Raw genomic sequence first — 15,480 nt, 5'->3', positions numbered from 1 at the left:
TTGGAGAAAGAGTATCCTAGATGGGTGCCTGGGAAGTCTGAGTGTCTTTATAAAGGCTCAAGCTAGGGGAGTTTTAGGTCTGGATGTTAGGAAGAACTTCTTCACTGAAAGGGTTGTGAGGCACTGGAACAGGCTGCCCAGGGAAGTGGTGGAGTCACCATCCCTGGAGGTCTTTAAAAGATGTTTAGGTGTGGAGCTTAGGGATATGGTTTAGTGGAGGACTTGTTAGTGTTAGGTCAGAGGTTGGACTCAATGATCCTGAGGTCTCTTCCAACCTAGATGATTCTGTCATTCTGTGAAGGTGTTTTCAGGGGTGGCGAGAGCAAGTAGCATGTATGCAAGGAGAGTTGGTAATAAATCTTATGGTTAGATATAAAAAATCCTGTATGCACGGTGGCTGCTGTAAATGCTTGTTGGGTGAAGGACGAGAACCGGTCAGTGGCTGAAGAGAAGGATCCCAAAGGGGAGCAATCGGTGAGGGCATCAGCCCCGTTCCCTGCAGGGCCGTGGCAGCAGCGCGGCAATGTTTCAGCGCTCAGCTATGTGTTTGCCTGCACACCTTCGCTTTTTGCCTTTCTAGGTTTAAATTGTGCCTAAAACACAGGGTCGGGTTTGTTTGTGAAGAGCACAGCGTGGTTCCTGGGCTCTGTAAGCAAGTCTTTAAGGATGTGACAGTGATACCTCAGAGATGGAGCTCTGCTTGTGGAGGAGACCCAGCGGAGAAACTCTGCCGGCCAAGGCACACCAACTTTGACCTCCAAACCTTACGATTCGCGACAACACACCCCACACAACTCCAGCCTCAAAATATTTTATTACTGCCGTTCCCAAAACCAGCGGCATTACACAGCCTGGGGGGGGGGAGGGTGTGCTTCCCCTCACACGGGGCTCGGCGCCTCATGGCCCCGCGGGGCTCCTGCCTCCCTCCCTCCCTCCCTCTCCCTCCGCCACATCCGGGCCCGGCGGCGGGGCGGAGCGGGGCCGGGCGGGCTCCTCCTGCCGGCCGCCCCCTTCCCTGCCGCCGGTGATGGAGGCGCGGCGCTGAGCGGGGCTCGGCCACGGGCACCGCCGCCGCCGCCGCCGCTGCTGCTTCTGCTGCGCGCAGGGCTTGGGGGATGCGGAGCGGGCGCCGCCGGGGCTCCGCAGCTGCCGGCTCCGGGGTGCTGAGGGAGGACGAGGAGGAGGCGGCGGCGGCTGCTGCTGCTTCTCCTTCTCCTTCTCCTCCTGCTGCTGCTGCCCCTCCGCCGGGCTCCGTCTGACCGCGCCGCAGGAAGAGCGGGGCCGAGGCGGCCCCAGCCCCAGCTCCAGCCCCAGCCCCGGCTGCGCCACGGCGGCGGCGGCGCCTCCCCCACGCCGCCGCCGCCGCCGCCGCCGCCGCTGCTGCCGCTGCTGCTGGCCGCAGGCAGGGCAGCGCCGGGCAACCCGCGTCCCTCCCGCCTCGCCGAGGTGAGTTCCTGCCCCAAAAACACCCTAAAAGCCGTCCGCTGTCCCCTCCGCGTCCCGCATCCCCCGGGGTATGCCCCTGTCCCCCTCCCTTCCTCCTTCCCTGCCTGGGGTCGTGCCCCAGGAGCTGTCAGGCTGTGGGCTTGTGGAGTGCGGGTGTGGAGGCACAAAGCGGGTTTGGGGCGGCAGCTGCCGGGAGAAATAACTTTTATGGCGAGCGAGCCGGCACCTGGTGCCTGTGGGAGCGGTGCTGGCAGCGCAGGAGCTATGCAAAACCCAAGCCGTGCCGCCCGCTGCAGCGGCGGAGGGGACCGTGCACGCCTGGAGCACCTCAGGACTCGTCTTTCTCCCAGATACAAAGGGCTGCTTATGCTGGAGAAAGCGTTGGGCTTTGCTGGTGCCAGCCTCGTCGCTTTCCGTGGCTTGGGATTGGGTTCCTGTCCTCCCCGGAGCGGTGCGGGTAGCGCCGAGCTCGCTGTGTCTCCTCCGGCTTCCCACCGTGTTGGTGGGAGCACGTCGGGGAGAAATCTCCCTGAGGTGAGTGTCGGTGGGGAGCTGGTGCGCTGTGATCGTCTCCAGGAGGTGACACAGCTGGCACCTGGCAAGGACGCCGCAGACGAGCCACCCTTGAGATCAAGGTGATAACACCCGGGCTGTTGTAGGACGCTGCCTGGCTTTTCCCAACTGTGGCTCTGTGAAGGAAGACGCCTTCTTCCTTAATTTGGAGCGTGCCGGTTCAAAAACTGGCGTGGAAATGTTTTACAAGCAGCATGTGACAGCCATTGCCTGCCTGGTGCTGCTCCCGGACAAACATCTAGCTCCCTTCTTCCCCCTGCCCTCAGTCATCGCGGGCTGGGTTTGTTAGAGCTCGTTCAGGAATCAGCTATCAGCTATATATCAGCTATACGGGGGAAGAACGGAGGTGCTTCAGCATGAATTTGGGTGCCAAGCTGCTGCCTGGGTAAAATAGTACCCTGCTGTCTTCTTGCTGGAAGAACTTCCTTCCTCGTCTCTGCTGCCGTCCTTTCTTTGTTGCATGCGTGCTGGTCAAGCTGCACGCTGGCTGTAAACTCGTGAAATATTTTTCTTTCTTCTGTCACAGAAATAGCGTGGTGTTTATCTTTGGGTTGAGAACAAAAAGTAGCTCCAGGGACACTCGCCTAAAAATAGGATCCTTCCAAACACTTAACGCGGTTGAATGTAATTTGAATTAAGTGTAGCTCGAGAGACAAGAGATTCTTGCAAGATCTTGCATTTTGTATTTTTAGAGATCTCAAGTGCACGTGGTAAGTCCCAGAATATCCACCTGGGACAGAAGTTTGATTCACCGGACTGAAATGTTATGGTCTTGGTGCTGCTGCCATCCTCAGCCTGTTTCTTTCAGTGTGGCCTACAAACTGACGGCACTTTTTGGGGGGTGCAGGTTACATGAAAACACCTTTTAGCACCTGGAGTGTTGCTGCTGAGCATGGGGCGCTTTCATGCTTATAGGCCATTTGCTTTGAACAAGAATTCCTGAGTGTTTTTTTATTTTATTTTATTATTTTTTTTTTATTTGTGTTAAACTATGAACTGAAATCTGGAGCAGTGCTGAGCACTTCTGTTGTGGTAGGGCCTTACACTGATACCTGACAGCAGCAGAGGTGAATCCTTACTTGGTGCTCCCCACACCTTACTGCCCTTCTTTCCCTGCTGGCAGATTCTGGGTTACAAAGGCACGCTGTAGAAATCACTTCAGAAATTTACGCATTGTCTATCCCAGAATGGTAGCTCTGACCTGCCTCTTAGTCTTTCAGGTGTAAATTTCCAGTCTGTTTGTTGCTTAGTCTGCTAATAACTGCTCATATTTTCACGTCTTGCTTCATTATTCTTTATATTACCAGTACTAATTTCTAATCTCTTCATAAAAGTTTTCTTCAGCCACACAATTTAAAACTAGAGCAGCTTTTCTGAGACACTGAGGCTGACCCACTACTTTTATGAAGATATCCCAGTTTTGCTAGCACTTGCTAGCTCCTCTGGAGTCCTGACGTTTTTCATTTCCAACAGCTCCACTCTCATATCAAGCACAGGTCTTTTTCACTTTCCACAGGGATGCTCATAATCCTCTTGTTTATGCTAGGTCTACTTAATTCGTAAGTTGCTGACCATACTGGTTATTCCGTCTTCAATTTTCAGGGCCACTTCTTCTGCGTTTATTACCACCGAGTTTTATCTGCTGCCGTGTTGCTTGTACATTGTGGTTGATTAGCTCCCAGTTAGTTACGTTTTCGTTCTTTTGTGCTTGCCTGAGCTCCCATCACTGTGAACGTTTTTAACTTCTCAGGTCATTAATAACTGCCTTTACGTGCAGCTTGCTTTATGGATCCTTGAGGCATCCTGTTAACCTTTTGCTGTGCTGAGCTTTGATGATGTGCTTGTAGTCCAAGCTTTCTGCTTCGTAGCTAGGAATAAAAGAATAAAGATAAAACTTAATTTCCAGATTTCCATGATATTTTGCTTTATCTCCGCAGAGTTGTGATCGTGGCTTTTACTCGACTTGAGCACCAAACCTGTTCTTGACAGTAGTATTCTAAATTTAACATCCCCAAATAAAATGTTTTAACTGTATGCGTGTCTTAAAAGCATTTTGACGCCACCTCCCACTAATTCTAGCAAAGCATTTTTCCCCTTTTACAGTCTTTCTAGCCAGCTTAGTCCATTATGTGAAATCAGCCCATCATAAAAATCAATGCAATTGATATACTTTTAGCTAATGTATTAAAGAGCTGGCTAACTGCTCTATTATTCACTTTTTGATCGCTTAAATACGTTTTTGCGCAATGAAATACGGATACTCTTAAGGGGCATTTACTTTCAGTTGAATTAGAGGCTTGTGACTTTGAGCACTGCATAAATACCTCGCGTGTGTGTTGTGCTAACTCCCCCCCCAGCTCCTCGAGGCGTGATCCGCCAAGGAGAAGGAACTTGAATTGTTAAAGCTCTGCAGATCACCCAGCGCTGGTTCCTACTTTCTTGTGGGAAATGTGACTCGGGTTTCTTGTGCCTTTGTCTGAAGGGCCCGTGGAGCCAGTGTAAGAAGTTGCATTTAGCTGATAAAACCTCAGGTGTCACTGAAAGCAAGCGTGCAGGGAGGTTTGACCTGGCTGGTTAAGAAAAGGCACCCTAGGCAAGGCCATCTCCACAGGGGGTCTCCTGGTGTCACCTGTCACCATTGCTCCTGTTACCCAGAGCTTTATTTTGAAGCATTAAAAGAATATATTTGTTCTCTTTTCTGCCTTTAAACGGTAGGTATGGAACTATGTTAATGCAACATGACTGTGAAGTGGCTTCAAAACTTTTTTTTGCCAAGGTATTTGATTTTGGTAGTAGAGTGTTTCGCTTTATTTCTGGGGAAATGGAAGTTATCCTGAATAGTCAGAGCTCTATAATGGTGCTTTCTCACTGAAATTTGAGTTTAATGACCGCTGCAACTCTCATTGATGGTTTCAGCTTGTGTATTCTTCCTTTGCTATCAGCTCTCTTCCAGCACTTTGAAGATACACGCAGGTAGGGGTTTTGAGCGCTATCTGTGTTGCAGGCTGCTGTCCTGCCTAATCTGATGCTCCTCGAGCCTGTGCTTATTCCTCCGTGAGAAGTTAAGGTCAGTGAAGAGCAGATAAAGCAGCAGCAGCAGACAGTGTGCTGCTGTGGAAGTTCAGGCTGTAGGATCAGCTGATGGGAAACTCATCCCTAGGTAAGGGGAGAAGTGTTTTCCCATGTTTTCCTCTGCCATGCTGGCATCAACTCTCAGAAACCTCGCTGAGTTAGAAAACTTACTCAGCATTCCCCTGTAACAGGATGCAGTGCTGTTTTCATGCTAAGTTCCAGCAGCTCCTGAATTGCCGCTGAAGTCACGCGACAAAGTTTGCCATCGCAGTTTTGTGGAACAGCTGAATCGGGATGATACACAGCATCCGAGTTCCCCGTGGAAAATTTGTTGCAGGCAAGCGAGAGGCTGTGTCCCGGTCTTTGATTCTTCTTGTGCTGCATCAGAAAAGGCTCCGGAGCTTCAGCTGGTGCCTCCCATCAGCCGCGGGAGTTATGGGAGTATCACAGCGCATAAATACCTCGTGTTAAGGACTGCCACAAGAGACGGCAATGCTAGCCTCATTTTACAGGCACAGCATGGTCGAGGCCAGCAGAGCCTGCAGAATTTGAATCCGAGTCTGTTTACTTTTCCACAGCCACAGGTCTTCATTATCTTATCTTTCTTCATGCCATCTGAGATTGCACGCATGCTAGCAATACCGTGGTGCAGGCTGTAAATGACAACCAGAATTACACGGAGAATTAGAAAGGGTGTGTTAATACCAGGCTTCTCGCAGGGAGAGGGAAGCAAGGCTTAGGCTTTTTGGAAGGTCCTGTGAGGAGCAAACTGGGGAGGAGAGTGTTGGCAACAGGTTGGAATTGACTGCCAGCAGGTGAAGGGAGGTTTGGAAGCACTCATGAGCGAAGGGGCTGACTGAAAAACAGAATGAAAAATTAATCAAATGTCCATGGACCTATATGAAGAGAAAGAGGTATCTATTACTGGTCTTAATCAGGTGTCTCCACAAAGGATTCTGAAATGAGTATACCTGTAGTGGCCAGGATGAGCAATGACTAAGACTGACCAAAAAGTCATCTCCCACCCCTGCCAAAAGTGGATGACAAGCTGATGCAATCTCATCTGGTCATTTCTTAGCTTTGCTAGCTAATGGTGCATGCGTTTTGTTTTTCTTTTTTCTTTTTACAAGTACGATAGACTTCTGAGTCTTGCGAGGGTTCAAGTGCAAATTAGTTGTGATTGGTCAGAGTTGTGCTTTCACTCTGATGTTCAAGGGTTTGATTGCCATGATGAATAATTTAGCATTCAGAACAACCTGGGATCTTATGCCCATATCCTGCTCGTGACACTTCTGGATTAAATACATCAAAGAGCGAGCATTCAGTATAGAGGCAATTTTTAAGCATCTTTAAGGACTCATTTAGGTTAAGATTAAGCTAATGGATTTATTTAATTTTCTGTTCATTATGTACTCAGAGTAATTGGGATTGATACACTTCTCAAACGCAGAAGCTGAATCCTAATTCGAAGCGCAAAGCTCAGCTTTGACTCCTGTCTCCAGACAGTACTTCTGCAAGAAACTACTGCAATTTGTGCTGACTGGAATGCTGCTTTGCATGTCCAGTTTGTGAGGTAGTGACTGGTGTTAAGATATTAAGGGCATGCGTCCACAGAACTTTTTTTAAAAAAGGCCATTTAGTGGTTTTAAACTCTTAATGTCGTGTGAGGGAAGTGAACGTCTGCTATCTTTATCTCTTAAAAATGGCTGAAGGCTGCATACCACAACAGCCCTGTACCAAAGAAGTGTTTGGAATAATAGATTCATGCAGAATAGCCAAAAAACCTGATGGAAACCGTTGTCTTTGTTCATGCCTTTTCCAATACACTCTTACACTTTTTTCTTAAAGAGCTCCCAGATCTTAAGTTTACTAATTGAAGTACCTGCATTTTTTAATAGCTTAGTAAACCTCTTTTATTTCCAGTTTTCAAATTCTGGAGATAGCACGATGTATGCATGTCCACGCTAGAAGATATTAAGCTCCTTAAAGTGCAGCAGAGGTACTACAGTTTAAGTACATTTATTTGAAACAAACGTTTTGAGGAAAAATGGATCTGCCACTGAAAGCTCTTTGCCTGCAAAGAAAGGCTCTGAAGTTGAAGCCCTTTGTCAGACTGACATTGCTGAGCGTTTGATTTTGTGGAAAATTTCCTGAAGTGAAACTCATGGGAACAGCGTGTGGAGGGCTAAGTCATGCAGCTGGGTAACGTTAGGGAGTGGGAAGGGACAGTGCTACCTTCAGGAGCCCTAATGTGGGCCGAAATAGTATGTGCTTTGTATCTTTCTCCAAACTTTAGCAAACCTTTAGGTTCTTATCACAACTTGCTCCAGTGCTAAGCACTTTCTACGTTATCATTTCATGTGTAAAAAGGGTTACAGATGGGATAGAGAAGTACACTACGTAAAGCTTGCATTTGCTTGGGATTCGGCTTCATTCTGCCTGTTTGTGGCCTCTTTAAAGAACAGGCTGAGGAAAACAACTCCAAGCTGCTCTGTGGTCTCTTCTTCAACTTCTGCTGCGGTGTATTTGGGTGCTGGAGTGAACAGAGAGAGCAACATGGTAGGAAGGATGCTCAGGGCTTCTTGATTCATTGTAAGAGCTCAGGCTCCATGCTAAAGCACCACAAAATGGAATAGCTGCTGACACATTAGACAACATACTCATCAGAAATGCTTTTTTTTTTTTTTTTTTTTTTTTTTCCCCACCTTCCATTTAATTTGAACATGACATCAGTGATTTTATGAATGTTGGGCTAAAATATTTTGAAAGAGTATAGGTCCACTTCAGGGCTCCTGTGACTGAGCAGAGTCCCAAAGCGAATGGCTGCTAATCTAGCCTTCGGAGTAATTCTGATGGGCTCAGGGCTGAAGGAGCATTGGTCATATGGCGTTAGAAAAACTAGTGTTCATTAGGGGTTTTACATGCTCTAAAATCTGTGTTTGATGTTCAGCTGTGAATAGATTCATTGAATTGCTGGGAACTGCATTAATATTTTATCAATTCTAAAACCATTTGTATGTTTCTAGTTGAAGTACTTGCAGAAAAATGTTAGCTTAAAGAGTGAGACCGAATTTGTACTGAGACTGTCCAGCAGCGCCAGCAGACTACCACAGGAAATTTGTGAAGTCTTTTTAGAAAGCAACCCCATAATGTTTCTTTCTTTTAGTTGCTTTTGAATTTTGCAGAGTTGTCAAATCACATCCTCTATTTTGTCTTCCCATGTCCAGGAAAACTAATCACTTTGCTGCAACCAGTTGATGCTTGAAATCTGCTGTGTGAGAGAAACCAATTGTCCCAGTCTCAGCTGTGATCTGATTCACAGAAGTACAATAATGTGTAATTTTCTTGCTCTGGATTATATCAAAGCTTTCTTACACAGCGTTAGACTTTCATGACTATTCCTTTTTTCCCCCAAATTGTGCTTTTCCAAACACAGTAAGAACTCAGGGCTGAAACAATGGTTTCTCTACATTTCATGAGTGTTATGTATATTTGAAAGACATCTAGAGACTTTTGTTTTAATCACATTTTCCTCTTTGTTGGAAATGTCATAAAACATCTCAGCTTCTGCCAGGAAAACAATGCCTTTTATTTTTTTTTTGCAGCATACCTCATGTTATTGGAGTTAATGAATAGCACTGAGCTGCAGTCACTAGTCTTCGCTAATCCACTAGTTTGGATTACTAGTGTTTTTAAACAAAGAAACCACGATGGGATGTTTATTTAAACGAACAGGCTTTCTGTATTGCCACTTCCACGCAGAAGAGCCCAGACTTCAATAGCATGCGAGTCAGGCACTGATTTCTAAATCAAATGTTTGACCTTGGGATCTTCCGAGCCGAATTTGCAACATGGAGGCTGTAAATATGTTTGATGCCTAATTTCTTATAATCAAACCATCTTTTGTTGTGGAGGCTAATGAAATTATGATTCACCACCACTTGTGTTTGCAGGGATGAGCTGTGCAATCTATTTCTATGGAGCAGAAACGAGAACAATTTCTTGTTATTCTAAGAGACTGCTTGCTGCTGCGTCCAACACTTATAACCCATGCTGGTTAATTGGTAGTTTAAAACAGCTCTTATCAATTACTGTTGTGGCATGCCAGCTTAACAGTTTTAGATTCCCATAAGTTGTTATTTCTCCACTTCTTCCATTTGTATGGGTCTGTAATGTGTGGTTGGATGTGTCACTAGTTTTTATTCAGAAAGATGTGGATTCAAGATTGGCAGCGGGGAAATGCATCTGAAAGAAGTCAAAATAATAAAAATGGTGTTTTTTTGTTGTTGTTGTTGTTGTTTTTTTTTTTTTTATATCTAGTTTTATGCATCGTAGACCTGGCTATCTGAAACTGAGCTCATCCATTTTTTGGAAAAACCATCACTTTTTTAGAATGACTTGAGGTTTTCACTGGGGAGAAAGAAAGGAAATTACCTTAAAGTCAAGTTAGGGAGAATGTCCATCTTACTATACTGGTTGTCCTTGGAGAGTATTCAGAAAATGCCTTACATTTTCCTTTGTATACGAGTTCTTGACATGATTTAATTTACTGGAGATATTTCAGTGTATTTTGAATGACTTAATGAGTTCTTTTGTGTCTTAACAATGTATTAAGCCATTACATAAAAGATAAACAAAGATATGCCAGGGGAGGAAGCCAATACTCACTTAAGGGAGAAGTGATGACCAGTATCACTTGAAGTAAATTGAAATCAACTGCGACTGCTGCTTTGGCATCATGAAACTTGTTGTGGGCTGAGCAGTCTCTTTCAGGCACAAGAAGGAGAAAGTTTAGCCAGTCTTATGCAAATAGTTGTTGAATAATGATCTTGCTTTTCCAAAAGGCATATTTGTTCCAAGGGAGAGGGGGAGTGAAGTATTTATAAATAAAAGCTTGAATGCTTATAGAAGAACACTACTGAAAAAACTCAAAATTTAGGGAGTCAAATGCGTATAGGTTAGGAAAATAAATCTGAAGGGGCTTCTGACTGCTAAACCTCTGTGTCTGAAAATCTTTATCTGCTGTAAATGAAGCTTTCTGGAGAAAGTACATTGGTACTTTCAGGAGAGAGCAGAATTTCAGAAGAAGAACTTTATACACAGAGTTTTAAAGGATGTTTGGGAAAACGTGAAGGCATTAAAATGGCAGCTCTTCTTGTGCCAAAGCCATTTGATACAGTGTGATCTGCTGTGTTCACCTTTGGTCCCCCATCACTCTTTCCCCATGGGCTGTCCCCTCACCCCCAGTTTGTTAGGATGCTTTTAGTCATGTTATGTGACAAAAATATTAAGTTGCCAGAGGTCTGGAGAAAATTGGTGCTTCAGCAGAAGAAAACCACATTTTGCACTCTCTACAGAGGCCGTAGGGTGAGCTCAACAGTTGCCTGTTCTCTTCTGGTCTGCAAGTTCACCAATTTTGTTTCATATTGTTTTGTTTTGACTGACCAGATGGCACACGTAAACCTTGGAACAAACCATAGCATGCGGTACCTCCTGCCGAGCTGGTAATTAAGCAACACATGAGAGAGATGACAGCATCACGTGGGGAACGGAGGTCCGGGGAGCTGAGGAGTAGAGGAAGAGCTCACAAGGGGCTGAGGTTATCACTGGAGGCTGCAGTCTGTGGGAGATCAGGTCACTAATTCTGTGTTTCACAAGGCAGGATAGTTTTTTTTTTTTTTTTTAGCAAGGGCTGCTTGTGGATACACTAATTTATTTCTGAGCATCAGCATTCCACAAGATACTTTTCAGCATGCTGCTGCTCTTTTTGCAGCTGGTCCTTTTAAATTATTTTTTTTTAAAAAAGGGCCAGCCAGCTGTTGCTACAGGGAACTTTTTTAGAAGATCACAGTGCTACAAGTTAACGCACTGCTTGGTTTAATGAATAGTTGGTCCTGTTTCTTCTCCCCAACACAAAGCTTCCATAGTTTGCTTATGAACCTTTAAACCTGAATTTACTGCAGACATACATGTTTAAATGGGAATAGTTTGCTCTTTGAAGAGGTAATTGGTCTATAACCTGGCTATTTGGTGGGTATGCTATCTCCTGTTCTGCTTTTGAGAGGAAAAAAAAAAAGGCAGGAAAGCAGACTGTAGCAAGATGTAGACAAGACTAATGTACTGTTCATACCTGAACATAAGGTGATGCAGTTAGGGATCATGATAACCTAGATTATTTACTTTCTGAATACCACGAGGAAAAGAAATGTTTGAAGCTCAATTCACCATCTCTGTACTAGTATTTCCTTCATTAAGAGTAAACGGGGTACCTTACAGCATTAGGAGAACTGAAGCTGACTTTTTAACTGGGGGAGCTACTTGCACAGAAAGGAGGCATGAGAAAATGAATAAAGAAACTGCTTGGACTTTCTTTAAATTCAATTATTAGATATTTAATTATGAACTAGTTTCTCTGGTGGGTGAATGTTCTGCACATCGGTGTCCCAGAAACTATTAGGGAACACTTTTACATCCCATATTACAAATAAGTTTAACTGTTTATAATGTTCTCTCACTTTCCTGAAAGAGTGTGGCTAGATGATGTTATTTTTTAGGGGCTTCTTTGGTATTGAGAAACCCAATGTTAACATAAGAGTGGGCATATTTTTAAGTGTTCTTACCCTTACTTTCTGTTTTTACTTGAATTCTCTGCTATTTCTACATATACTACATAACATAACTTCCTTGTCATCAAAAAGCTTATCACCAAAGGAGTTGGTAGTTTCAAGCCATGAAATAAGCAAATCATAAGGAAAAGCATAGGTTGTCCTAAGGTGTTCTTACATTCTGTTACGTTCAAACTTCCCTTCATTCTGGTAGTGTTTGTGGGTTGTTAACACGCTTTTCGGGGCCTTGTAAAGTATATGACAGGGTCACAGGATACTGAAATACTGGTCTGTTGGCTCCTCAAGCTGTAAATGGTCAAATGCTGGAACTCCGGTCAAAAAAATAAAATAAAAAGGAAGATTGCACTGATGAGACTAAAACCATGATCTCCAGGCTTCCTTGGATGACTGCAGTGAGCAATGTGAAAGGAGCAATGACATCTCGCTTCTCGTCGTCTGAAGTTGCAGGCTCCAATTGCAACTGAACAGGAGGCAGGCGGCAGAAAACCAGGCAGAGGAGGAAACAGAAGAACTGAAAGGAAATAAAATGTAAATCTCCTGCTCTAGAGGATACCACAAGTACTTAAATGGATAAATAGGATGTCAATAGCTGTTTTGTCAAAGAGCAACAGCTATCGTTGTATAGCAAACTAATTAGTAAAAGAGAATTTGCAAATCCCCAAACTATTAAGAGACTGTAGGCAGTGGGGAGAATCTCCCTGTTGGCAGATGAAAGTTTTGGCTGGTATAATTAACCTGTCTGGACAATGTCAGGTAGAAAGAAAATCACTTTGACCTCCTTTCTCACCCCTCCTGACTCTCTGACAAAAGTCCAAAATTTACTAGCTGGAGGACTTGGTTTCCTTTTAGCGCTTGCTCGTGCTTTCTGGAAATGCAACAAAAAGTAGAGGTAATTACTCTAAATGCTAGAGAATTTGATATAATTCCAGCCCAAGATGGTGAGCTGTGATGTTGAGGAAAGTATCAGTGGGATCTTTGCAAAAGATGGGAGGAACTTGTACACTCCAGTGAAATGTGGTACAGGGATCATACCATCTGCCTTCATTTACAGCACGGGGCACATCGTTACAGCCCTGGGGTAGGTTGGAGTAGTCTTTGAGGAGATGGGTGAGAGAGGTGATCTGTTTGGATAAGAGATGATGTCTCCTTAGCAAAAAATTACACGTTAGTCCCAACCAGACAGACAAGGTAATTATGTAAGAAGTGAAACGTTCGTGCTCTCTAAATAATTGGAGTTTTCTGTCTCATACACGTGCTGAAGATATCACTGAATTTCAGCCTTTTGCAATCTTACTTGCTGTGTTCCTTCTTGATAAGCAGAATATTGTTGAAATAGTATGAAAAACAGAATGAAAATTTCTAGTCTGTATGCCATTTTCCCATGAGTATGAAAGGTGCTCAAGGGTATTGCTGAAAGGATTATATTTAATTCATCTTTTTATTTAGAGTTCGTTTATAATTCAGTTTCTGGAAGCTGAAGTGTTGTGTAGCAGAAATACCTACTTATAAAATAAAATGTTCAGATTTTATTTTTGTGGTAGTTCTCACTGTCCTTGTCTCTCCTTACAAAATAGCAGGTACCTATCCTAGCTGAGATGCTGGTTCTTTTAGCTTTAGGATCTTTATTTTTTAGGGGTTGATTTGAAACTTAAACGTTCTGCATCCACATTACAACTTAACTTTTGCTGTACCTTAGGGCAGGTTTCTGTACGGAAGGATCCTGTTTAATCCCTTTCTAGAGCATTCAAACCCAAATCATTCCTTACCCTTGAACAAGCCCAGGTGTTTTGGTGAAGTGGGCGTTGATAAAACTGGCGTCTTTCCAGCTGTGGAAAATGCTAAATGGTTGGAGTTGTCAGAATAGTTGATGAGGATTGCCAACAGGGGAAGTTTCTCAGAGCCTGAAGCAGCCTACCAGGTATCAGATTAATGGTGCTTCCCTCTCGCTGTTCGGATCTAATTCACAGCCTGCCTCGCCCACAGCAGCTGCTGAAGAGCATCTGAAAGAAGATGAGCTCAGATAAGGAATAACTGAAGAAAGAAACGTTTAGAGAAGACAGAATCACCAAGCAACAAGTGTGTTGAAATTTAGTGAAAGAAACAGTGGGAGATCACACAATTGAAGATGTTGCTTCATGAGCATGTCACTTGGGCATTGCTGCTGAATCACAGAATCAGTCAGGTTGGAAGAGACCTCCAAGTCAACCTGGTCCAACCATCCCTACCACCAATGTCACCCACTAACCATGTCCCTGAGCACCACGTCCAACCTCTCCTTGAGCACCCCCAGGGACGGTGACTCCACCACCTCTCTGGGCAACCCGTCCCAAGTGAACAGAGAAATGAATGTGGCCACTCTTTCCCTTCCTTAAGCCTGTATGGTGACAGAGATGGTGGGGGTTTCTGGATTACAGGTCATTTCCACATTAAACTACCTTTAACCTGTATCCAGAGGGGGAGTTTCCAGAAAGGAGGAAGCATTGTGGGGACAATAAACAAATGCTGAGGGGCTGTGGGACATTACAGTGCTTTCCTTGAGCCGCACTGCTGATTTTCTTTTTTTTTTTTTTTTTAAAAACTTAATTTTAGGCATGATGTGTATATAAACTGCACGCCTTCCTTCCTGGATACTGAAATATCTTTCGGGTTTGTGTGTGTGAAACAGAAATGCACTGCGAACAGCTGGCTGCCTGGCTCAGCAACTAGTAAGCTAAGTGAAAATAGGGTATTTCTAGGAAGAAACCTTAAGATTTGCAGCATGATTTGGGAAACTATAGCCTGCATTGCTGCGTTGCCAAAGGCTACGTTAAAACAGCAGGGCTTTTTTTTTTCTTCCTTCTTTTTTGTAGGAGAGCTAATTCACTGCTTTGTTGTTACAGTTCCCTCATCCTTGTTATGACAGCGCTAATAGCTCCAAGTCTTCTGTTTCAGCTGCCTGCTCCTGATTTTATAGAACAGGGCGAGAAAGGAGCTGGGATGGGTATTACCGAGTGAATCCATTGTTTCTGGAACTTGATAACGTAACGCTTCCTGTGTTCCTTTGCAGCAAACACAGCTTCCTGACATAGGGACCATTATCTCACCTGAAGCCAGAAAACGTTTGCCTGCCTGCCTGCCTGCACTTAGAGGAACGGAGGAGCGTTTTTAAAGTGATCTCCCTGCTCTCGCAAATGAGAAATGATAGCCATTTGTCAGCTCAGCCAAATTTCCGATCCCGTCGCAGGCAGCAGGGCTTTGCCGGGAGACAGATGAAGATATCCCAAACTAGAGTTTCTGTGGGAGGGTTAGTATTTATGTGTCTGAAGACATATGCTCGCTTAAGCAGTTTGTTGTTTTAGGGCATGCAGACTGCTGTTGACACTGACAGACAGCCCTACTGAAATTTTTAAAATCCGACAGAAGGCAGCAAACCATTCCTTCCTCCACTCCCATGGATTTCCCTCCCACAAAATGTTCCGCTGAAGCATCAATCTTTTCAAAGAGCTGGATCCACAGCCCAGACTTTTTTTTGGTATTGGAGATTCTAGATATTATTTTTGTGTTCTGTGCCAAGTTTTATTTTTTTTTGAGGTTTACTTTCATGTTCTGTAAGCTTACCATTCCCTGAGTTAAAGTCCTTCTAACAACCAGTAAGTTATTTTGGACTTCGGAGTTATGATCTTCTTGTTCACCTCTTCAACAGCTGACTCCAGTCCCCCAGTATGTAATGGAAATATTAATGCTCCAATGTGTGATAATTTAGGGCTTCATAAAAGCTTGTGGA

General features: G+C 44.5%; 1 protein-coding gene across 3 annotated transcripts in view; it reads left to right on the top strand.

The window, feature by feature from the left end:
* The first annotated feature begins 1,004 nt into the window (after positions 1–1,004).
* Positions 1,005–15,480, top strand: part of GALNT1 (polypeptide N-acetylgalactosaminyltransferase 1) — an 83,963-nt gene continuing 69,487 nt past the window's right edge. For 2 of the 3 annotated variants that reach the window (XM_082752932.1, XM_082752931.1), the window contains exon 1: positions 1,006–1,446. The gene's annotated coding sequence lies outside the window, so the exon portion shown is untranslated. Of the gene's footprint in view, positions 1,447–15,480 lie in introns of all 3 variants that reach the window. The other variant, XM_082752933.1, reaches the window with a different exon arrangement.

The sequence above is a fragment of the Aythya marila genome (genome assembly GCF_965140915.1).
Source record: "Aythya marila genome assembly, chromosome: 2".
NCBI lineage: Eukaryota > Metazoa > Chordata > Aves > Anseriformes > Anatidae > Aythya > Aythya marila.
This window is presented reverse-complemented; position numbering and strand designations above follow the sequence as displayed.